Below are 23,038 nucleotides of genomic sequence, written 5' to 3'. Positions count from 1 at the left end.
AAACTGTAAATTTTAAAAGATTAAGCTCATAGATTGGCATGAATAAAGTTGTAATCTTATGAGAATTAAGTTTTAATTTTATTGGAAAGTGGTCGTAATTACAGGCTTTAATAAATCTACATTTAAAGTGACACACGGGAGATATCAGAAGCCAGCAACCTTCACTAGAATGAGAGTCATCTTGTGAAGTTATACTCAGTGCTATAAGTGATTAAACCCCTTGGTGTATCTTGTTTTTTCTCGGTGTACCGGGACTTCTTGACCCCTTCTCCATACTACAGTTTCTATTGCCAATTAATAGTTACACCAAGCGGCAACCTCCGGTCTAAAAATACAAGTCCAATGCGGAAGTGCTAGAAACTGCAGTTCATTGAGGATCCTCTTGAGGCTGGCTCTGGAAGTACTGGAAACCACATACACATGAATGGTAAAAAGCTGATCTTTACAGCAGAAATAAACATGTTTACAGCCTGGTACAAAAGACGAGTGTAGTCTGGATAGCTCATTTCTAGATCGGCACACACTGTACGGACGTTGAATTTTTTTCTAACGCTGCAATTTCGAAGATATTGAGATTACTTGTCTTCCATGAGAGGCACAGCTGACTTGATTGACAGGTGGGAACACTGTAGCAGTTGGCTAGGAGGCTCAAACCCCGCCTCTTTACGTCACAATCGCTCGACAGCAGTGATTATGCCTCAGAACAGTGCTTCAGAAACAGATGGTTGATCTGTAGGTTATGGATACTACATCCATATTTCATACAGTCTATGAGTTACAACTAAAAGCATTACCCATAGTGCACTAAGAGATGCTTGCGTCCTTTCACAGGCGTTACATGACGCTGACTCGTCAGAAATGTCAAATTAATGCGACCTCAAGACAAAGAGGACTTGGACTGAAGCAGAGCTGGATGATGACACTGGTCTAAATTAAACTCCTTTTCTGCCTTTATGAACCTCTCTCCTACAGCCGCTGTCCACCTCTCTCCATGTCTGTCTCTGCTGTGTGATGGAAAAGGGTCATCTTGTTTTCATCGCTCTCCAGTAGAGACCTCCAGTGAAGGCCTGGTGACTCCCTGCACCACACACCAAAGCTACTGTTTATAGTTCACACAGCCTGATGGAAAATGAGATAGGAGCATGGTGATATACCCTTTGCTATCTAAGAGTTATTTAAACTTTAGATTTAATTGTTTTGGCTTTCAGGTTTTCCCTCCCTGGACAAACACGTTCAGCTTCCTCGTTGTAGAGTTCCATGTTTGGGAGACGAATGACTGATAAACTACATTTACAATGACAAGACAATGACCTCAAACATGGGGTCAAACACACCCTTACACACCGACCCAGTACACCATGGTCAGTGTGTGAATGGACAAGTTTGTCCTGAGAGGTTAGTAATTCTCCTCTCCTGACGCATTTCCTCAGCTCCAAATGTCTGCACAGACTTTTCTTAGCTGCTCTGCAGAAACCACAACTGTGCAAATTTACACAGAAAAACCACCAAAACTTCCCCAGATGGTGGTTTTGGGGAAGTGGCTTTCCTTTCCAGCATGTATGATATGTGTATTCACGTCTGTGTACGTGCTTTCTGAACCGGGGTTGTGTGTGCTCATGCTGGTGCTCATCATTCACACCAGGTTGTGCCTTTTCTGTGACACTCATGAGGCTTTGTTCCAAAATTAAGAACTTGGAGTCCATGTTTGTTTTTGTCTGTTTGTTTGTTTGTTGAGAGAGAGCAACCGCCGGTTGGAAAGAGTTGTGGTCGTGCCTCACTGAAAGTCGTTCATCTCGAAAGGTTAACTGCTGGATTCATAGACGGGGCAACACAGGTGCAGGAAAGTTTTGAGTTTATTTCAGATCTCTGAGCCTGCAGCCTGTTTCCTTTTTATTTCAAACTGTGCTCGTGCAAAGAAACTGAACTGCAGCCGCTTACAGATGGATTTACAGTACAGTGTCTTCTGTCACAGAGATTGCACAACTGAAATTCGAGTTACGCAAGAGTCTCAGTACACACACGCCTGTCACCTTAACTTAACCTTGACTTGAACAGGTTATATTCGTTGTAAACAAAGATATATGGTTTAATTTGAAGGGTTCAAACGGCTTTAGCTAAGGCTGTCAAACAATTATTTAAAATCATGATTAATCACTGAATTCAAATAGTTAATCACTTTGTTTGAAATTCTATTTTTGCATTTTTAAACTCAACTCAACTCAACTCAACTTTATTTATATAGCACCTTGCATCCATAAAAAACATGCAGCCGAAAGTGCTTCAAAGAATAACAGAGACAGAAAACAAATTATAAAATTATAAAAGGCATGATTGTGAATAAAATACTTAAAAATAGAATAAAATCAACACAGTGAATTAATAAAATAAGTAAGAATGGAAAGAAAAGTTAAAAATAAGGTAGAGTTAACAAGATCAGATGAATATAAGAAATAAATAGATGTATTTATCTTTAAACAAGATAAATAAATGTTAAAACAATGATTAATATAATAGTGATTAAGATAATAATAAAAATAATACAAAAAGTTGTTTCGTCCATACCATCAATGTAAAGCAATTCTTACAAGGGTCCTGATTTGTGAATTAATGAATGCATGAAATGCACTTTATGATCTCGACTTTTAGATTCATTATTCAATTAAAAGCTGCACTGTGACACCAGTGTGGTCTAAAGATGGAAGTCAGAGGTTGAAGTGTCAGGTCTGTGGTGACTCACTCAATCTAAAATAGTGCTCTGCTGGTTTTTGTGATGCAGTTTTCCGCTGACATCAGTCTGATTAGCTGCACCTGTGTGCTTAGCTAGTAGGTGGTAGATCAAACTCAAAGTATTTCTGTGATGTGTTAATTCCCTATGACACAAAGTGCATACTACTTTTGACTTGTCCACTAAGCTGTCTGGGAAATTTAAAGAATATTAAAATCTGCTTTGGTGTTGTTATTTTCTATCATCGTGACAGCAGAGAAAAGAAGACTGCAGCAGCTTATCTATGGTGTGTCAAAAGGGACAAAATAGCTCAGGATTAATAAAACCCCAACTCTTTATTTTCAGATCTTGACCACATTGTAATTTATGCAAAAGGAGTATAATATGTCACCTTTAACACTGACAGCCCCAGTTTTAGCACAACCACAGCTCTGTTCTGTGATCTGAAGTTAAAGGAAATATTCTCCACATTTTAATTTCAGTGCAGATGATTAATTTGGTCACACAAAGAACTACATCAATTAGTGTTTGTCGCGGCTGGTCAATGGAGGGCCCCACAAGAAGTATGGCAGACCTTTACTGAAAAATAAGTTTAAAAATTATATTTTAAAAGATCAATCATTTTGTAAAAGAGTTAATATTTTAGCTATTGAGAAAAATGAGTCATCTGCAAAAAGCAAAAAAAAACTTAATGTTGTTCCTGAGTGTTAAGCTTTGAGTGCTAGATTCTTACTTCACACTTTTATCACTTACCAAAAACACAAATACAAACGTCCATTCAGCTCAGCACATTCAAATACAGGCCTTTTAATGTCATTAAATACACTGTGGTAACACCTGTTGTCATACATTATGTATGTAATGTGTATATTATGGATTCTGTTCAAGCCATTTGTCCCCAGGGCAGAGAAAATGCACCAGCTGCTACTGCTTTGTGCCTGTTTGATTTGTCAGGAAAGCTGACTTCTTCTCAAGCTCATGTGCCAACATTTACTAGAATACATATACACATTAGAAGCTGCAGCCTTGGCCTTGCTTAGCATCATTTCCTTGGATTTATTGTGGATCAAAAAGGTACCCAGTTAGCCTACTGTACCCTCATCCATCCGTAGCTTTACAGCAAGTGTGCAATTAAAGTGATGGTAGTTCTTCTTGCTCAATATCTTCATCACAGTATGCCTCAAAGTTGAGTGATGATGCTGGTACCAGGAGAACTGCAGATTTTGCAGCATATCAGAGCTGTGTCCAAATAACAAAGTGTACATTGGCAACAACAGCAGACCTTCTTTTTATATCTCGAAACAGAGAAAATCTGGATAAAAATTATCTTTAAAATGCAAAAGCTAGAAGCTGGTTTCTCATTGCACATTTCGTGTGTCTGGGAAACTTGAAAAGGGGAGAGCAGATGCAGCAGATGAATTTTGAAAGGGGATTTATTTTTCTCAGACTAATTTTGTATTTGCCTTGTGCCAATATTTGTTTAAAGGAGGCTGAAAACCCGAGGAGAAAAAACTCAGACTTCATTCCTGAGGGGAGCAGGGAGGTGTCAGGAAAGACGGTGCTTAAAGACCGTCATTTGTTTTTACAACGGAAAAAAATCCTGTCAAAGTTTATCTGCACTAATCCAAAGACATCTTAGACCAACACTGCTGAGAACTCCATGAAGTCTCAGTCATTACTGCTTTTTTAATCTCTTAATAGTTCACTTGAAAGATGTAGGAGAAAGACACAGAGCTTCATTCACACTTGCCAAACTCTCCTTCTTCCTCTGAGCTGTTGTCAGCAACACAGTGAACATGTTATGAAAGTGCATGAAGGAGCTGTTTGATGTATGACACCGGGACCTTATAGGAGACCTATGGAAACACATGGTGGCCTGGTTGTGGCAGGATCACAGGGTGACTAACAACGGCGAGGATTGAGTGTGGCTGGAAGAGGAGGAGAAGAAGAGGAAGAAAAAAGGGAGTGAGGAAGAGGAGGAGGAGTGTGCAAGGCTTCCAACCCCAAAGGGCATCCCCTGTGAAGTTTCAGAGAAGTTAGAAGAAGTAGATTTTTTTTCTGTTTTGGAAAGTAGAGGAAGGGGACCCTCCTGCAGCGATATGAGGGGAAATTCCCACCAAGTGAAGGACCCACCCCTCAGATCAAAGTGTGTGTGCATCTATTTGTGTGTGTTTAAAGGCAGTGCTACACCTGTGAGTGCAGCCACCCGCACCTTAACAGGCCAAGAGAAGAGGAGCTCAAAGGTTTGGGAGGAATGCAGGCATTAAAAACTGCTTGGAAACACAAGACTGTCATGTTGCAGCATAACCGGGCAGAGCCAGACACTGTTTGTTTTCATGGTAATAACACACATGCTTCCATACTGCATACACCTGTTAAAACAGACAGTAATTCACTGCTGACTGTCTGTCTCAGTGCAGCAGCTGAACCTTTAACACCTTTATTTTGTAGTTGTTTTAAATGGAGCTGTAATGTAAATGTGTCAAACATGGGACTGGAGCTTTTTGGCGCAGTGCCAACTTTTTTTTTTTTATATGTCAAGTGATATGTGCAAATAAAAGACATCTAGAACTCAATTCATGACGAAGGAGTACCAAAGAGCGCAGTTTTGATCAGTGGAATATCTGAACTTCAGTACTTAGTAGTGACTGCCTGTAGGGGGCACCCAGATTTGAACTGGGGACCTTCTGCATTCAAATGCTCTACCACTGAGCTATACCCCCACACAATAGTTATTAAATATGCTGGTTGCTGATCAAAGTACTGATGCTTAACCCTTGGTAGAATGAAATACTATTGTGGCCAGATTGATTTAAAAGATTTAATGAAAAGCTAAAGGAGCCTCCAGAAGAATCTGGTGAAAAAGTCTGGGGTACTCAAAGCGAGCAGACATATAGGGACTTGTGTGGAGTTAAATTTAGGATAACTGAAGAGGAACCATCAATACTTTCACTGATTCCCATTCAGGTATGTATTTTAAGGATGAAAGTCTTAGGTCATGGGGATTATACATGAAGGGAGCACCCAGATTTGAACTGGGGACCTCTTGATCTGCAGTCAAATGCTCTACCACTGAGCTATACCCCCACAAAAGTGTCAACCTACGAAAGGCTGGGTCCTCGAAAGCTGGAGCCTCTGGATTAGGACAGAGCTGAAACGATTTCATGAAAAATCCAAGAAGTCTTGACAAGTCTTTGGTAACCACTTTAACTGAGCAGATTAAATGGAGGACATTTATTTTTGTTTTAGGTGTACTTCATCAGAGCCATGAACTTTTGACCGATGGGCCATCAAATCAGTGTTTCAAGAATCAAAGAAGGATGAGGTCTAAATTAGATATCGGTGAAGGGGGCACCCAGATTTGAACTGGGGACCTCTTGATCTGCAGTCAAATGCTCTACCACTGAGCTATACCCCCACACATGTAGTATGTAAATGTACCAGCTTATCATGAAAACACTGATTGTGTAAGCGAATCTTAGTAAGAGTAAAACTTTTCATGATCAGGCTTAAAGACTTCTTGGAAAATGTATATAGCATCCAACAAACTGGGATGACCATGAGCAGTCACGTGTAGAGAACTGTACTGGGTCTTGGGTAGATTCCCTATCTAGAATATTGACCCAGGACCATCTGCCTCCAGCTAATGGTCCAACAGATCAGTGATTGGAGGCTCAAAAGCAGATGGGGCCCAAAGAGATGTCAGTGAAGGGGGCACCCAGATTTGAACTGAGGACCTCTTGATCTGCAGTCAAATGCTCTACCACTGAGCTATACCCCCACAAAACTACCAGGTGACAAAGGCTGGGTTGATGGAATGCCCCAGCCTCTGGATTGGGATACAGTTGTAGTGATTTCTTGCAAAATCCCCAAAGTCTATATTTGTTTAGGTGTACTTCATCAGAGCAATGATCTTTTGACCGAATTGGGCTAGTCCATGGCTTTAAAAAAAAGTGTAATCAGGAATAAATACAGTTGATTTTCAAATAAGGTTCAAACATTTCTTGTGTGATTCTGGGAGTCTCCAGAGGATTGTGGTTGCTATTCATGGTGCCTATTGAGAAGCAATACTAGGTCTAATATGAATGTGACCCACAGTAAGAGTAAAAAAGAGATGGGAGGCCTTTTCACGGATTCAAAGAAGGATGAGGGCAAAATGAGATGTCAGTGAAGGGGGCATCCAGATTTGAACTGAAGACCTCTTGATCTACAGTCAATTGCTCTACCACTGAGCTATACCCCCACAACAGCAATCAAATAGGATAGTTACAGTAAGACAGTCAGAGTGAAATACAAATGGGAGGCCAATTGACATCTCACATTTCTTAATAACTCAATGAGAATCAAGAGGAATCTGGTCTTGAGAGGACAACACTAACCACTTATGAGTACTGTCACAGACCCATTAACTTGGAACCTATTCCTTATGAAGTATCTCTAGATTCAAAGATGGTGAAAATGATTGAAGCAAGATCCTCCATATGCATAAGTGAAGAGGGCACCCAGATTTGAACTGGGGACCTCTTGATCTGCAGTCAAATGCTCTACCACTGAGCTATACCCCCAGACATTTCACAGTTAACATGCTAGTTGCTGATGAAAGCACTTGCAAGAGTTAAAAACAAAATACTTTTCAATCATGCAAAGAGGCCATAGGTGCGCACTTTTTGACACCAGTGTAAGGTGGTTGGTGATGTAGGGAATCCTTCAAAGACCTGACCATCTCAATCCAATTCTGCCTGACTGATCTGAGCTGGCTATGAAGGCTGGGTCCTTTAAAGGGTGCAACCCTTGGATTGAAACACAGCTGAAACGATTTCTTGAAAAATCCAAAACAAGTATTTGACAGTTTCCTTGACTGAGAGTCATCTTTTTGATTTAGGTGTAATGCATCAGAATCATGTAGCGTCAAGTGATTGTCAGTAAATGCAGTGTTTCAAGGATGATGGAAGGGTGAGTTTGAAAGTTTTCAATGAAGGGGGCACCCAGATTTGAACTGGGGACCTCTTGATCTGCAGTCAAATGCTCTACCCCTGAGCTATACCTCCACAACACAGTACGGCTATGAAGACTGGGTCCTTCGAAGGCTGGAGCCTCTGCATTATGACACAGCTGAGACAAGTTCTTGAAAGATCCCAAAAGTGCCAGCAAGTAATTGATAAACTCTTTAAATAGGGCTCATGTATGTTTGTGTTAGGGGTCCTTCATCAGAGCCATTAGCTTTCAACGGATTGTCCATCAGATCAGTGTTTCAAGAATCAAAGAAGGATGAGGTCCAAATGAGATTCCTGTGAAGGGGGCACCCAGATTTGAACTGGGGACCTCTTGATCTGCAGTCAAATGCTCTACTACTGAGCTATACCCCCACACATCATACTTCAATCAGGCTAGTTCATAATGAAAACAAAATGTCATCATGAAGAAATACAGTTGAGTTTCAAATAAGGTTCAAACATTTGTGTGTGATTCTGAGAGTCTCCAGAGGATTGTGGTTGCTATGCATGTTGCCTATTGAAAAGGCAATACTGGGTGTATGAATTTTACATCCAGAGAATTGTTGGCAACAGGGTTCACCACTGATATGAGTGAAGGGGGCACCCAGATTTGAACTGGGGACCTCTTGATCTGCAGTCAAATGCTCTACCACTGAGCTATACCCCCACAGAGCTAGTATGAAAATATGCCAGAACATCATGAAAACACAGATTGTGTAAGCAAACCTTAGTAAGAGTTACACTTGTAGCCTCCAACAAACTGTGGGGACCATGAGTAGTCACATGTGTATAGCACTGTACTGGTTCCTGGGTAGATTTAGCATCTAGAAGTTTGACCGGGAACCTTCTGCTTCCAGCTAAAGATCCACCAGATCGATACATCTGTGTTTTAAAGATCAAGGAAGGATGAGCACCAAATGAGATTCCAGCGAAGGGGGCACCCAGATTTGAACTGGGGACCTCTTGATCTGCAGTCAAATGCTCTACCACTGAGCTATACCCCCACATATTAACCTTTGAATAGGCTAGTTGAAAAAAATCATGAATAGAATACAGTTGAGCGTCAAATAAGGTCCAAACATTTTTGTGTCCAGAGGATTGTGGTTGCTATTCATTTTGCCTATTGAAAAGCAAAAGGCAGCATTTACGTCCAACGTTTGCCAATCAGACCATTTTAGAAAGATCGATATGAGGTTTTATTCAATGACCATGGGACCAGGGGAAATAACAATGAAAGGGGGCACCCAGATTTGAACTGGGGACCTCTATACCCCCACACATTGAGAGATGCAGCACCTGTGGACAAAAAGTCACAGCTCACCATCACTTTGATGTTGCAACAGACTTGCTATTGTGTGCTATAGCATAGGCTTCACAATAGTGCTGTGGTTAGCGCTGTTGCCTCCCATCAAGGTTCAAACCCAGGCTGGGGCCTCTCTCTTTGTGGAGCATGCATGTTGTTGTGCATGTGTGGGTTCACTCCGGCTACGCTTCCTCCCACAGTCCAAAGACACGCTTGCTAGGATAACTGGTCACTTTTATTGCTCTAGACACGAGTAGTAGATACTATGACTTTGTAAATCGAAGCTTTGTCATGACTGTTCGAAGAGAGAATAAAGGAGGCTGACAGCAAATATGGGAATTAGGAAGAGAGTGGTTTGACTCTTGACCTCCCTTAGTGACTCATATCTGACATAAAAGAGGAAGCGGGCCTGACACACAAGAAGAAGGCAGCACTCCCACAACCGCCCACCCACATTTTCAAACACTCATTCATACAAAAACACAGAGAAAACACCAAATAGAAAAGGAGTGTACCAAAAATAAGTGACAGCAGCATTTGTGACCCTATATTGTGACACTATACAGTTGTATGATAGCTCATGGATGACGGTTAATTGCGACAGTGCAGGCAGAACTGGAGGGAAAAAATGAAGAACTAACAAACTGTGTTAAATTGCTTACAGTGCACCGTGGGAGTCGCAGTCTGGTGTTAATGGTTACGAGGCTGGTTAATGAGGTGAGGGTGGATGCTCAATGTTGTTATAGGAAGTGAGAGTAGGAGAAAACCAGAGGCAGCATGGATATTGTGATCAAGTCATTTTACAAGAACATGAAATGCAGCATGTGATGTTAGATGCCATATTTGATGCCATACAGAGGGGTTAAAGGCAATGCAATGTGATGGAGGCAACATAACGGTGTAGTCACACAAAACAAGACTCAACATTATGGTAAGTGTTTATTTTATACACTATTTATTTTGTGTTTAAATCTTTGGTTTTAGCAGGAATTCCTTCAAAGTAATATTTCTATTCATGAATCTTGTGTGGGGGTATAGCTCAGCGGTAGAGCATTTGACTGCAGATCAAGAGGTCCCCAGTTCAAATCTGGGTGCCCCCTTCATTCATATGTACTTTGAACCTCATCCTTCTTTGGTCCTTGAATTACTGATCTAATGTTGAAAGCCGATGGTTTCAGGTCAAAATCCTTGACTACATAAGATGTAGTAAAATGTGCTGCAGACGTGACATCTCATAGCCACTCAGAGGCATTCTAAATTTACATAACATCGTTGGACCTGACCGTTAAAAACTCTCTTTTAATCTTCTCACCAAGGTTTTCTTGCACAATCAGTGCAGTCACCTGGTAGAATATCATAGGATGTGTGGTGGTATAGCTCAGTGGTAGAGCATTTCACTGCAGATCAAGAGGTCCCCAGTTCAAATCTGGGTGCCCCCTTCACTGATGTTGCATAATAACTTGGGGTTATCCCACAAATGTGCTGAATGCTCCTTTAAATACTCATCTAGTCCTCAATCAGATGACAGTTGATGTTTCCTGGGCATTTTTCTTGAATTGAACTCAAAAAGAGTCTAAAGTCCCGCTGTAAATCCCTCCCCTTTGTCACCAGATTCTTGAGGGGGCCACTCATCTGTATTTTTCTCTTCCTAGAATTGCACAAGTAGTCAGTGCTTTGATGCTCAACTAGAATATTTGAAGTATAATGTATGGGGGTATCGCTCAGTGGTAGAGCATTTGACTGCAGATCAAGAGGTCCCCAGTTCAAACCTGGGTGCCCCCTTCACTGAAGTCTCATTCAGATCTCATCCCTCTTTAATTATTTAAACACTGATCTGATAGACAATCAGCAGCAAGCAGATGCCTCCAAGTCACAACCCTAGATTCAAAATCTTCTGAAGACACAGTAAATTGCTCTACACACGTCACTGCTCATAGTCACCACTGTTTGTTGGAGGCGATGTACATTTGTCCAAGAAGTCTTTAAGCTTGACCATTAAAAGTTCTACTCTTACTAAGGTTTGCTTACACAATCAGTGTATTCATGATAAGCTGCTATGTTTTCCAATGACGTGTGGGGGTATAGCTCAGTGGTAGAGCATTTGACTGCAGATCAAGAGGTCCCCAGTTCAAATCTGGGTGCCCCCTTCACTTATGTCTCGTGTGAACTTTGCTTCAACTAATGTCACTGAATTGGAATCTTGAGATACTAATCTAATGGGCAATAGGTTGACAGTTATTGGGACCTACAGTACTCAATACCAATGAATCATAATCTACCTGAAACCTTTTTACCCACTGAGACCAGATTACTCTGAAGACTCTCTGAGATTATTATAAGTCACCAGATTCTAGTGGTGGCTGTCTCATTCTTGAATTTTTTAGATCTGATTTGGCCCCTCATCTGTATGTTACTTTTCTTTGGGTTGCACGTGCAGTCAGAGTTTTCATAAAGATAAGCATATTTGGCACACAATGTGTGGGGGTATAGCTCAGTGGTAGAGCATTTGACTGCAGCTCAAGAGGTCCCCAGTTCAAATCTGGGTGCCCCCTTTACTGAAAGCTCATTTGTTCCTCATCATTTCTTCATAATTAAAAACTGATCTATTGGATCAGCTGTGTCCCACTCCAGACTTAGCAATCCTTGAAAAACCCAGTCTGCCCCACCAGATTCCCGTGGAGGCTCTCTTAGTCTGTAATTCTTTCTAATCTGATTTGGCCCCTTTTCTTTATGTTGCTTTTCTTTGGGTTGCACGTGCAGTCAGAGTTTTCATAAAGATAAGCATATTTGTTATACAATGTGTGGGGGTATAGCTCAGTGGTAGAGCATTTGACTGCAGATCAAGAGGTCCCCAGTTCAAATCTGGGTGCCCCCTTCCCTCATATCTGTTCTGTGCCTAGAATAAATTCTTCTATGATTCTTGTAACACTATTGGGATGGACTATCAGTTGGAAGTGCATGGTTTCCAGGCACTCATCATGACAACATATCTACATGGGATTCAGTCAGCTCTAGGTACTTAACCCTTATTGTTGCCTTTTATGTACAACCAGTGTTTTTATCATCAGCTGTTGTTCACTTTTGTGTGGGGGTATAGCTCAGTGGTAGAGCATTTGACTGCAGATCAAGAGGTCCCCAGTTCAAATCTGGGTGCCCCCTTCAGTGAAATCTCATTTAGATCTCACCCTGTATACATCACTAAACTTTCCCAATTGGCAACTCATCTGCATTTTACTCTTCCTCTGGTTGCACGTAAAATCAGTACTTTTATCAACAACTAGCAAAGCTAGGGATGTTGTGTGGGGGTATAGCTCAGCGGTAGAGCATTTGACTGCAGATCAAGAGGTCTCCAGTTCAAATCTGGATGCCCCCTTCTTTGGACCCCATCTGCCTTTGATTGTAGAATCACTGATCTGATGGACAATCAGTTAAAGGTTTTGGGCTCGGATGAAGTACATCTAAATCAGATCAACATGAGCTCCAGTTAATCCGCTCAGCTGAAGTTTGTACCAAATACTTCTTAAACCTTTTTGTAGATTTTTCAAGAAATAGTTTCAGCTGTCCCAATCCAGAGATGCAGCCTTTGAAGTACTCAGCATTCATAATTTCATTGTATTGTGGGGGTATAGCTCAGTGGTAGAGCATTTGACTGCAGATCAAGAGGTCCCCAGTTCAAATCTGGGTGCCCCCTTCACTTATATCTGTGGTGGAACTTTTCTCAGGCTTAAAGCCTGAAAATGTAAATCAACTCAAACAAACTATTGTTAACATGAGCAGTCACATGTATAGTTATTTTCTGGGTAGATTTAGAATCTAGAGTTTTGACCTGGAGGCATCTGCTTCCAGCAGATGGTCCATCAGGCCAGTGTTTGGAGGATCAATGAAGGGTGAGCACCACGTGAAATTTCAGTCAAGGGGACACCCTGACTTGAACTGGGGACCTCTTGATCTGCAGTCAAATGCTCTACCACTGAGCTGTACCCCCACAAGACAGTCAGGCTGCAATGGCTGGATCACTCAAAGGCTGCAGCCTCTTGACTGGGATATAGCTGTACTGTGTCTTGAAAAAATTTGGTAACCACTTTAATCTGGATTTATTTATATTTATTATAGGTTTATGCATCAGAGTCATGTTGTGTCAACCAATTGTCCATCAGATCAGTGTTTAAAGAATCAAGGAAGGATGAGGTCCAAATGAGATGTCAGTGAAGGGGGCACCCAGATTTGAACTGGGGACCTCTGGGGAGGTCACTGAGCTATACCCCCACACATCCTTTCCATAAAAATAAACAACAGTTGATGATAAAAACACTATGTGCATAAAAGTTAACAGTAAGGGTTAAATATCTAGCTGACTGAAAGAGTCATCATTCATTTTTTTACTCTTACTAAAGTTTGCTTACACAATCCGTTTTTCTTTTTTATTATCAGCTGGTATGTTTTCCAATGATGTGTGGGGGTATAGCTCAGTGGTAGAGCATTTGACTGCAGATCAAGAGGTCCCCAGTTCAAATTTGGGTGCCCCCTTCACTTATTACCCCCTGTGGACATTTGTGAATTTCTATGATCTCACTTAAATCCTTGAAATACTGATCTGATGTTGAATCATTAAAAAAAGAATGGTTCCTGGCCTTTATTCTTAAATTTTCTGAACTTCAATCAGTTTGAAGTTTAGGTTGTACTTTTAAACTCCTCTGTTTTAGTGTTGTATCAGAGCAGTGATTACAACCATTTTCCTTTGCTATTAGACAAGTCTTGCCTCCACATTATGGACTTGATTGTGGACTTGGAGAGGGAAATTATCTCTTACGCTATGTGTTTTTTTCTTTTTCCTTTTGTCAGGTATGTTGTCAAAGAGTTTTGATGAGTTTCTCTCTCTTTTTAATCTCTTTATTGCTGGTCACCATACAGGATAAAGATAGACTAATTATATGTATTATCATGACTTAAATGGGGTGTGTACCCTCTACCTCGCTGTACATGTGTTTCAAGTTATTGACTGTATGTTTGTATGAAAAATATCAAACTTGTGTAGAGAAATCATCACCCTTTTAACCCTCATGGTTATTTTGCTCAGGACTGTTTCATCAGCTCATTTCATGAACTATCATCACAGGATATTTCAGACTGCACTGCTCTTTAATCCTGTCATCTGCTGCTTGTTTCACTACAGCTGGACTCATTGGATTTAATTGAAGACATTAGGTCAATGCAGTGGTAAGTGTAATGGGACTGGAAGGAAAACATTTAACACACTGTATGTAATCTGAATAGATTGGAAATCAATGGGCCAAGCAGTTGTTTTAATTTGCTGACCTAAGTGAGAGCGAGGAGGAGAGAGTTTGGCAAGGCAGAGAGAGAGCAGAAGAGGATAACAGGAAGGAGGTGAAGGAGGATTTAGATGAAGTACAGATAACGAGGATGATGACGGTGACATGCAGCTCTTACAGCTCAGCATCCTGTGCTGGAAACTGTATGTGACCAATCAGGTGCTGCGGATAAAAATATGCACTTGTATGTCAATGCAGATGGAGGAGATGTTGTCCAGTCATGCTGTCATGTGTTTATCACTAATCGAGTCACACTGCAGGTCCGTATAAAGTCATAACAACTACATCCGCTGTTGCCACAGTAATGAGGAAAAACGTCTGCGGCATTTCTTCCTGTTTTTTCCCCTCAGCTAAGAGGTCCTATTCCCACATGACCCCTGAGAGAGGGAGACCGGATATACATGAACACATTCACATACATATGTAAACACACTACAACAAGAACAGCATTATGACACACAAAGGTAAGTACACATAAAACCCAGACGTTTCCTGCTACACCATGTTGTAAGGTATACTTCAACAAGACTTTTTACTGCCCCCTCTTTAAGATGATTTACAGTCAGCAGCCGTGTTATCTACTTGTATAAAAAAGAGATTTATGGAATAGTAGTTTTCACATGAGTGTGAAAATATTTAAAAGCATAAAGTAGTAATACATCTTTTCATTGGTCAGTCTTTTAACCAGACTGTACATATGTACTGCGCTGCTGTAAAGCTCCTGTGAGGAGTTCTTGATTATGGAGCACTGTGCGACTGCTCATTTTACAAGAACACGCGATGCAGCATGTGATGTTAGATGCCATATTTGATGCCATACAGAGGTGTTAAGGGCAATGCAATGTGATGGAGGCGACATGAAGGTGTAGTCTAACAAAACATGACACAACATTATGGTAAGTGTTTATTTCATTCACTCTTTTTGTGTTTCAATTTTTGGTTTTAGCAGGAATTCCTTCAGAGTCCTATTAATTTAATTAACTAGCATATTTATGTTTGTTGTGTGGGGGTATAGCTCAGTGGTAGAGCATTTGACTGCAGATCAAGAGGTCCTCAGTTCAAATCTGGGTGCCCCCTTCATTCAAATTCAATTTGAACCTCATTCTTCATTGGTGAGTTCTTTAACCAGACTGTACATATGTACTGTACTGCTGTAAAGTTCATTTGAGGAGTTATAGACTGATTATGGAACACTGTGCGACCGCTGTGATCAAGTTTAAAAGTCATTTTACAAGAACATGCGATGCAGCATGTGATGTTAGATGCCACATTTGATGCCATACAGAGTGGTTAAAGGCAATGCAGTGTGATGGAGGCGGCATAAGGGGGTAGTCCAACAAAACATTATGGTAAGTGTTTATTCTATACACTCTTTATTTTGTGTTTCAATTTTTTGCTTTGAGCAGGAATTCCTTCAAAGTCATATTTCTATTGATGAATGTTGTGTGGGGGTATAGCTCAGTGGTAGAACATTTGACTGCAGATCAAGAGGTCCTCAGTTCAATTCTGGGTGCCCCCTTCACTAGAAATGCATTTAGACCTCATCCTCCTTTGATTCTTTAAACACTGATCTGATGGACAATCATTTGAAAGCTAATGGCTCTGATGAAGTAACCCTGCAACAAACATACATGACCCCCAGTTAAAGTGGTTATTAATTACTTGTTGGGCCTTTTTGGATTTTTCAAGAAATTGTCTCAGCTTTGTCCCAATCCAGAGAGTCCAGCCTTCGAAGGACCCAGTCTCCGTAGCCCTAGTGTGTTGTGGGGGTATAGCTCAGGGGTAGAGCATTTGACTGCAGATCAAGAGGTCCCCAGTTCAAATCTGGGTGCCCCCTTCATTCAAATTCAATTTGAACCTCAAATGTTCATTGGTTAGTCGTTTAACCAGACTGTACTGCTGTAAAGTTCCTGTAAGGAGTACTTCACTGGTTATGAAACACGATGCAAACTTCTTATGACCTACAAAGCAAACAAGACTTGTCTGCAACAAGACTGACCATTTCTTTATTATAATTTTGAATGCATATCGGCGGCTGTAAGGTGGTGCAGTGGGTAGTGCTGTTGCCTTGCACCGAGGCAGCCCCAGGTTTGACTGCCCGATCAAACAGATGCTCATGTACATGTGATTTTGACCCGTGTATTGAGCACTTTACTTGTGCCATTTAAGCAAGTAAACACAAGCATTCTTATTTGAGCAAATAACACAATCGTTTGTACCCTGCAAAGGGGTGGTTAAGTGTGCTGTAGGCTGCTGCAACCCTTGAAATTAGGTGCTAATTCTTTAATTCTGAAAGGTGGAGTATTGAGAAGATCAGAGGGACCCCAGATTTTTGTATTATGATTGTATCCTGAACACAGTGACAGAATGTCAGACTACTTTTGGTCATTATGTTCACTCATTAAACATTAAAAAGTGAAATTCCTTTGAAATGATGGACAATGGCAAATTAAATCAAGTAGGGATCAATGGTTGTAATATGCAGCTGTGTAACGGTACTTGTTGGAACAACCTTTGAGAAACATCATGCACAGCTATTACGTTCAAACTAACCTGAACAGCCTGTGGTTGTTCAGGTAACCACAGGTGTGTGCTTGTATTTGAACCTGTGTTGACTGTCTGGATGCGGGGGTGTATCTGGGATGAAATGTGCTCTCAGTCATCTCTTCCTGTATAAATAAGAGGCAGTCCTCTGTGTGTTTCAAACTCCTGAACCTGGTGACAGCCCTGTTCCACAGCTGCTCCACGCTCACTCCCTCATTGTGTTGTTTGTATATTTAGCTGCTCCATTCCACTTCCTCTGCTGTTGTGAGTGGGAAAACACACAACAATACAGCCGTGATTCTCCGCTTACCCCCCCCTCCTCCCTCTCCTCTCAGCATCCTCCCCTGCCTCCCCTTTTCCTCCCTCATGCCTTGCCCTGACTCAGTTCTCCCTCATTCGCTTTCCATCTCATCAAAGCGGTCTTTGAGAAGGAAACTGTGAAGTGATTCACAGAGCCACAACAATGCCAATGGGCAGCCATGTTTTTCCGGATCACACTTGGTATTTGATTAGCCTCTGTTGAAATACAATATGAGGGCTGAAAATGGAATAAGAGGCTGTAAAATCTAAATCAAGACCGGGCAGGGAGGGAAACACCACCAGATATCACTCACATTCACAGTTTGGCCAAGTTGCATGCCTGTGCTTCACTATTCTTGGTTCCATTGTGACCTTCAGGGTACAGAACAATAGACTTTTACAACTGTTATATCAACGGGTGGTTTCCAAAGCTTACTACACTTTACTCATTGATGTTCCATAAAATCTTCATAAGTTGCACTGGTATAGACGCAGTCTGTTTTTTTTTTTTTGGGGGGGGGGGTCACTCAGAGGACAAAAGGTTTGAACTGTCTTCCTGCATGACGAGTCCACAATGTGCAGTTTCTGTGCAGCTGTGTAGAGCTGACACTGCAGTCAAAATGTCCAAGACTCCTACTGAAATGAAATGACTCCTATTTTTGTTTGTTTGAATAATTTAAGATACAAATGAATCAAGATTATGAGAAGTTAAAGGTTGTTTGAGGCATGAACATTTGCTGCAGAGCATATTCTCCATGTTTCTTTAAAGCTCCTGTGAGGAGTTTTTAGCTGGTTGTAAAATAGACTGAAAATTATAATGTTCTTATCTTGATCAAGGTTATTATCGTTAACGGAAACTAACGAAATAACGAAAATGAGAGGTGGAAAAACATCAACAACGATAATTAACTTTTACTGTATTGTGAGTTTACAAAACTAACTAAAATAAACAAAAGTTATGGAGAAAATGTCTTTAGTTTTCATCTGTCAATCAATCTCATGCATAAACTCAGTATTTTGAGTGGATATGAATATGGACGCAGAAAGCGTCCACACTTTACCTGCTAGCAGAGCGTTAATGGCAGCGAAAGTTGGGAGAAAGCGGCAAAGCCCCAGTTGGGATGACTTTGAATATGACTGTGTCTCTGATAGGAGTAAATGCCTTGCAGTGGAAGGTGATAAAATATGCAGAACATTTCTCAAGGGGGAAAATAGTAATAGTAAAGTCCTTTTGAAAGGCTCATACAAGACGGCTAACCTAGCTTACCTTGGCAAGAGAGAGCGTCCAGCCCCCTTCCCCTGAAACAGAAGCTAACCCCCGGCCAGGCAGCATGATGGAGCCTGAGACAACCATAGGGCAGAAAACACTGATGCGTTGCTTCCACCGGCAGCCTGATAGCTGCTGGTCAGCAGGAACATCTCAAGCGGGAGGAAGCTTACACAATGCCTTTTCTGAACTTTTTGAATCTCACCCGACAAAGAACCCATGTTACTAAAAAGACTAAAACTAATACTGAAACTAATAAAAACTAAACTAAAACTAAGCATTTTCAAAAACTAAAAACTAAACTAGACTAGCAAACCCGCCTTAAAAACTAATAAAAACTGAACTGAAATCGAAAACAAAAAGTCAAAACGAAATAAAAAATGGAAAACTATCATAACCTTGGGCTTGACGGACCACAAAGTTAAATGAGACCATAATCAATCAGTTATATTGTGTCTATTTTGTTGTTTTGATGCCTGAAACTGCTGCTGCAGTGCAGGCGAAAGATAAAGTGATTCATTATGTGCTGATAAAACAGTCCACATACATTTTCGACTGCAAAAAATCCCAATCAGTGGTACATATGCAGGGCGTAAAATCAACTTTTTACCTGATCTGCCATTGGCTAGTGAGCTCCAAAAATGTACCGGCCAAAAATATTTTTCACCGGCCAAATAAAAAAATCATGCCTTATTTGATTTAAAGTAATTACCATAAGTTTGTATTATGAAAACCAATGTAAGTCAGCCGGGGCCAAGGTTGGCCAGCCACGTCAATTTTTTCCAGTGTTCTTTAAAACGTTGTATAGTGACATTAATCTGTTTAGCTGTCTGTTCCTCCTCTTGAACGTCTCCTGACTCTTTGTCCAGTGGCTGACATCGTGCCGTTCCCGACGTACCAAATCACAGCACAAGTACAGCGTGACCTGACAGTCAAAATAGCCTGACAGTCGGCAGAAATGGGCGAAAGTATGAAAACAAAACCTTGCATCCAATACAAAAGTTTCTATCAGCCACTGGTGGGTGTGTGTGTTTCTTTTTACACACCAAAGAAATATTTTACCCACCATTGGCACTTGGCGGGTGTAAATTTCAGTAGGATGAAACTTATACAAGATATACAGGACAAAATTGTAGACAGGAGTTACCAGTTTGTCCACAGGGGGCGCCAAAATAAACGCAAACTAAAAGTTCCTCACATGACCTTTAAATCATGACATAACTGGCTTCAAATGTTCCCCTCTCAGCTGTGTGAACTTTGCAGATTTACAGAAACAGATAAATGTGGTTGACAGTCTGTAAATAAACCTGACAGCAAAAAGCTAAATTATCTGTTATTGATCCTGTGGGATTAATCAGGGATAATCTTCATCAGTAGATCCACCACAGATGTCCAATTCTCAGATTGAGACATGGGGCCGGAGAGACAGCAGCAGCGTGAGTTACAGAGGTCGCCAAGTGTTGAGCCTCTGACTCGTGTTTGAACTCTGGCTGGGAGCACACAGCGGCTGTTCGCCTCATCCTGAAAGTGGCGACACTGACACTGAGGAAGTTTGGCAAGAGGAGAAGAGAGAAGAAACGCGCTCATTAATTAGATCAGGATGTAAGACAGGAAGTTAATTAACACTCTCACACACATGCTCAGTAAGATTTCAAAGCAGGAAGAGCGGAGAGTGAAAGGAGAGGAAGCAAAACCATATAAGTGGGGTGGAAAGGATTGGGAAGAAGCCTCCTTCAAAGGAACTGGAACAGACTGTCTGACTTGAACTAACTCAATATAAGCTGATTTGACCCTTTTCACTGAATGTGACTGAAAATTCCTTTCATTACCTCCGAGCTGGTTGTCTAGTCAGAGAAAAAACGTGCTGTTGCTCTAAACTTATCAAAGCTTCTGGGATAATCTGAAACATATTCAAACCCAATTCATTACAGCATGTCTCGTACTCCCATTCAAGCCAACTTCAAATGAAAAGAAAGGGATTTGATTCTCCCCACCTGTTATTACTGTGTTCCTTTGTTTAAATCTGCGTCCTGTTATATTATATCCCATCTCTCTTAACGTGGGAAACCTCAAAAGTTGCACCTGATGGTAGCATTGTAGCTTCTGGTTTTTCAATGGCACGGAAATAGAGTCCATGATATCACACTCCAGCAACTTCCAGAGTCAGGGCAGCTGTGCAAGCTGTGGATTTGTTCTTCATTATTTCACCTGCTCAAACACACACACACACACACACACACACACACACACACACACACACACACACACACACACACACACACACACACACACACACACACACACACACACACAATTGTACATCTCCTTCCTCTCGGACATACTGGGAATTCCACGTTGCACATTGAGGACTGATAGCAAGCAGAACTGTAAACCTGATACCCTTTCAGGTTGTCACACACACACACACACACACACACACACACACACACACACACACACACACACACACACACACACACACACACACACACACACACACGCACGCACACACAATATACTGTACATGTTAACTGCGGTCATTGCTGAGTTGACGGTTTGCTCGTCATCCTGTCAGTGACAGCAGTGTGCCCCATCCGCCTGTCAATCACTCTGTGCATGAAGGTTAAAGGTCACTGTTTACATTGGTACATGACTATGTGTGAGTGTGTGTGCGTGTGTGTTCAGGAATAGCAGCACAGGGATGCCTGCTTCCTCTGTCTCTGTCTCCTCTGGGAGGAAGAATCTGCCGTGACCCTCGGCCTCCGTGGCGACCCATCCAGCCCTGACCCTGAAATCAAACACAGAAAAACAGCTCAGGTCTACTTTGGAAATGTAAGTGGATGTTTCCTCTGGTCAGTGATCTTCTCTGCGGAAGTCAAACTATATTTATGGGGAACTTTGTGTGAGAATAAGAGAACTGAGGAGATAAATGGAGACACCATACATGAAGAGTGTTTAGATCTGTATGAATGAGGTCAGGTGTGAGTTATACAACCTTTTTAACTTCTGCCCAGTCACACAAACATTTTTCATTAACTCATTATGCTTTCAGAAAAACTTACAAAGTGTTAAACCACTGAGATGTCATGGGTAAAATGTTGCACTAAAGATTACACTAATGATTCACCAACACAGACAGGAAACAAACATGAGCAGAATCAGTGCGTCATGATGTGTTGTCATCACGTTCAGAATAAAGTCTAAAAACAGCTGTGGTGTTTTCTGAGACATCTTCAAACATGTATTACAGTTCTAACATAAACACTGGGGCTTCACAGAAATCATAAAGAGCTGGGGTTCTCACACTTTTCAGCCTGCACCCCCCCGAAAATAACACCACAGAGCCTTGGGACCCCCACTGTCCCTCTAGGTGGTGAAACCTTGCTCACAGCTGCAGGCAAACACTAACAAGCTGATTCAAAAACAGACACCAGAACAACACAAAGGAACACAACAGCCAAACAACCATAATATTGATTTACTGTCACTTTTTAAAAAGCTGGAAGCAGAATATACATGGTCAGTATGTCTAGACTGTAGAAGTGATAGGATGGTTTGATAAGCAGACACATCTAGCCTGAGATACATTTATTTGGCTGGTCTGCAGAAAATTTGTCAACCTATGTACATGTGTTTTTTTTACTGTTGCTGCCGTGAATTAATCTGTTATAGTCACCTCTGGGGTCATATGGCAACAAAATAAATCAGAAAATTGAGAGCTTATTTTTATTTGCATGGTGTCCTTTGATATTAAACTGTTCATTAACTATTTTTTTGTAATTTTCTTTACAATATTGGATAAAGTGTGCACTTTTAGATGATTAAAATATCACTTTTTCTTTTTCAAAAATGATCCAATGACCCCTCCAAAAGAAATAAAAAAATAATAATTAAGAAAAAATAGTATATATTATTATAATACATATAATATGTTAATATTTGTATTATTATGTATTATTATTAGTATAATTAGTAGGATTGTTGTTGTTTTTTAATTTTTCAATTTATTATTATTATTATTTTCATCATTATTTATTTATTTATTTATTTATTTATTTATTTTTATTATTATAATCTTCTTTTTTAATTATTATTACAAAATGTATCAGTACAGATACCAGCAGCAGGTGTATTTTTATATTGCAAGTCCTAAACTCAAGATGGAATATTGCTCTAAATGAAATCAAAGAAACTGAACCTGCACAAACCACAAAAACCAAACAGGAAACCTGACCACTTTGCATCAACATTACAATCATAATAAGTACTTATTGGTGGTTTCAGATTCTGTGAATAGTCAAAATTATGAGTCTAAGGGGTTTCCTCAGAGCTTGTTTTTGGGAACACATCTAACAAACCATCCTCTCCTTTTTAATATTGTATCTGATTGAACACAGAAAATGTCTGATTCTTAAAATACCAATAATTTCATATGAAATGATCTTCTTTGTATTGCTCCTTTGTGAACCCCAACCCTTCAATCCAACATAATCCCAGCAGATTACAACAGTTTTGTATTTTGGGGGGAGATTGTTTCGTCTGCCCTGACTCATATGTTAAACCATATCTCATTAC

At 40.7% G+C, this 23,038-nt stretch overlaps 22 non-coding genes across 22 annotated transcripts; 13 read left to right on the top strand and 9 right to left on the bottom strand.

Moving 5' to 3' along the window:
• Nucleotides 1-5,740: 5,740 nt before the first annotated feature.
• Nucleotides 5,741-5,812, bottom strand: trnac-gca. The gene has a single exon. It is a non-coding gene; the product is annotated as a tRNA-Cys (tRNA).
• Nucleotides 5,813-6,071: 259 nt separating this feature from the next.
• On the bottom strand, nt 6,072-6,143 carry trnac-gca. The gene has a single exon. It is a non-coding gene; the product is annotated as a tRNA-Cys (tRNA).
• Nucleotides 6,144-6,434: 291 nt separating this feature from the next.
• On the bottom strand, nt 6,435-6,506 carry trnac-gca. The gene has a single exon. It is a non-coding gene; the product is annotated as a tRNA-Cys (tRNA).
• A 712-nt stretch (nt 6,507-7,218) lies between these two features.
• On the bottom strand, nt 7,219-7,290 carry trnac-gca. The gene has a single exon. It is a non-coding gene; the product is annotated as a tRNA-Cys (tRNA).
• Nucleotides 7,291-7,701: 411 nt separating this feature from the next.
• trnac-gca lies at nt 7,702-7,773 on the bottom strand. The gene has a single exon. It is a non-coding gene; the product is annotated as a tRNA-Cys (tRNA).
• Nucleotides 7,774-8,019: 246 nt separating this feature from the next.
• Nucleotides 8,020-8,091, bottom strand: trnac-gca. The gene has a single exon. It is a non-coding gene; the product is annotated as a tRNA-Cys (tRNA).
• A 223-nt stretch (nt 8,092-8,314) lies between these two features.
• trnac-gca lies at nt 8,315-8,386 on the bottom strand. The gene has a single exon. It is a non-coding gene; the product is annotated as a tRNA-Cys (tRNA).
• Nucleotides 8,387-8,651: 265 nt separating this feature from the next.
• On the bottom strand, nt 8,652-8,723 carry trnac-gca. The gene has a single exon. It is a non-coding gene; the product is annotated as a tRNA-Cys (tRNA).
• A 1,327-nt stretch (nt 8,724-10,050) lies between these two features.
• trnac-gca lies at nt 10,051-10,122 on the top strand. Its single transcript has one exon. It is a non-coding gene; the product is annotated as a tRNA-Cys (tRNA).
• Nucleotides 10,123-10,389: 267 nt separating this feature from the next.
• Nucleotides 10,390-10,461, top strand: trnac-gca. Its single transcript has one exon. It is a non-coding gene; the product is annotated as a tRNA-Cys (tRNA).
• Nucleotides 10,462-10,732: 271 nt separating this feature from the next.
• On the top strand, nt 10,733-10,804 carry trnac-gca. Its single transcript has one exon. It is a non-coding gene; the product is annotated as a tRNA-Cys (tRNA).
• Nucleotides 10,805-11,097: 293 nt separating this feature from the next.
• trnac-gca lies at nt 11,098-11,169 on the top strand. The gene has a single exon. It is a non-coding gene; the product is annotated as a tRNA-Cys (tRNA).
• A 333-nt stretch (nt 11,170-11,502) lies between these two features.
• trnac-gca lies at nt 11,503-11,574 on the top strand. The gene has a single exon. It is a non-coding gene; the product is annotated as a tRNA-Cys (tRNA).
• Nucleotides 11,575-11,825: 251 nt separating this feature from the next.
• Nucleotides 11,826-11,897, top strand: trnac-gca. Its single transcript has one exon. It is a non-coding gene; the product is annotated as a tRNA-Cys (tRNA).
• Nucleotides 11,898-12,109: 212 nt separating this feature from the next.
• trnac-gca lies at nt 12,110-12,181 on the top strand. The gene has a single exon. It is a non-coding gene; the product is annotated as a tRNA-Cys (tRNA).
• Nucleotides 12,182-12,323: 142 nt separating this feature from the next.
• On the top strand, nt 12,324-12,395 carry trnac-gca. The gene has a single exon. It is a non-coding gene; the product is annotated as a tRNA-Cys (tRNA).
• Nucleotides 12,396-12,641: 246 nt separating this feature from the next.
• On the top strand, nt 12,642-12,713 carry trnac-gca. Its single transcript has one exon. It is a non-coding gene; the product is annotated as a tRNA-Cys (tRNA).
• Nucleotides 12,714-12,935: 222 nt separating this feature from the next.
• trnac-gca lies at nt 12,936-13,007 on the bottom strand. The gene has a single exon. It is a non-coding gene; the product is annotated as a tRNA-Cys (tRNA).
• Nucleotides 13,008-13,477: 470 nt separating this feature from the next.
• Nucleotides 13,478-13,549, top strand: trnac-gca. Its single transcript has one exon. It is a non-coding gene; the product is annotated as a tRNA-Cys (tRNA).
• A 1,808-nt stretch (nt 13,550-15,357) lies between these two features.
• On the top strand, nt 15,358-15,429 carry trnac-gca. The gene has a single exon. It is a non-coding gene; the product is annotated as a tRNA-Cys (tRNA).
• A 370-nt stretch (nt 15,430-15,799) lies between these two features.
• Nucleotides 15,800-15,871, top strand: trnac-gca. Its single transcript has one exon. It is a non-coding gene; the product is annotated as a tRNA-Cys (tRNA).
• A 246-nt stretch (nt 15,872-16,117) lies between these two features.
• trnac-gca lies at nt 16,118-16,189 on the top strand. Its single transcript has one exon. It is a non-coding gene; the product is annotated as a tRNA-Cys (tRNA).
• Nucleotides 16,190-23,038: the final 6,849 nt, after the last annotated feature.

This window comes from Notolabrus celidotus, chromosome 7, assembly GCF_009762535.1.
Source record: "Notolabrus celidotus isolate fNotCel1 chromosome 7, fNotCel1.pri, whole genome shotgun sequence".
In the NCBI taxonomy this organism is placed as follows: domain Eukaryota; kingdom Metazoa; phylum Chordata; class Actinopteri; order Labriformes; family Labridae; genus Notolabrus; species Notolabrus celidotus.
The sequence above is the reverse complement of the archived record's forward strand: the minus strand, read 5'-3'. Positions and strand labels throughout refer to the sequence as shown.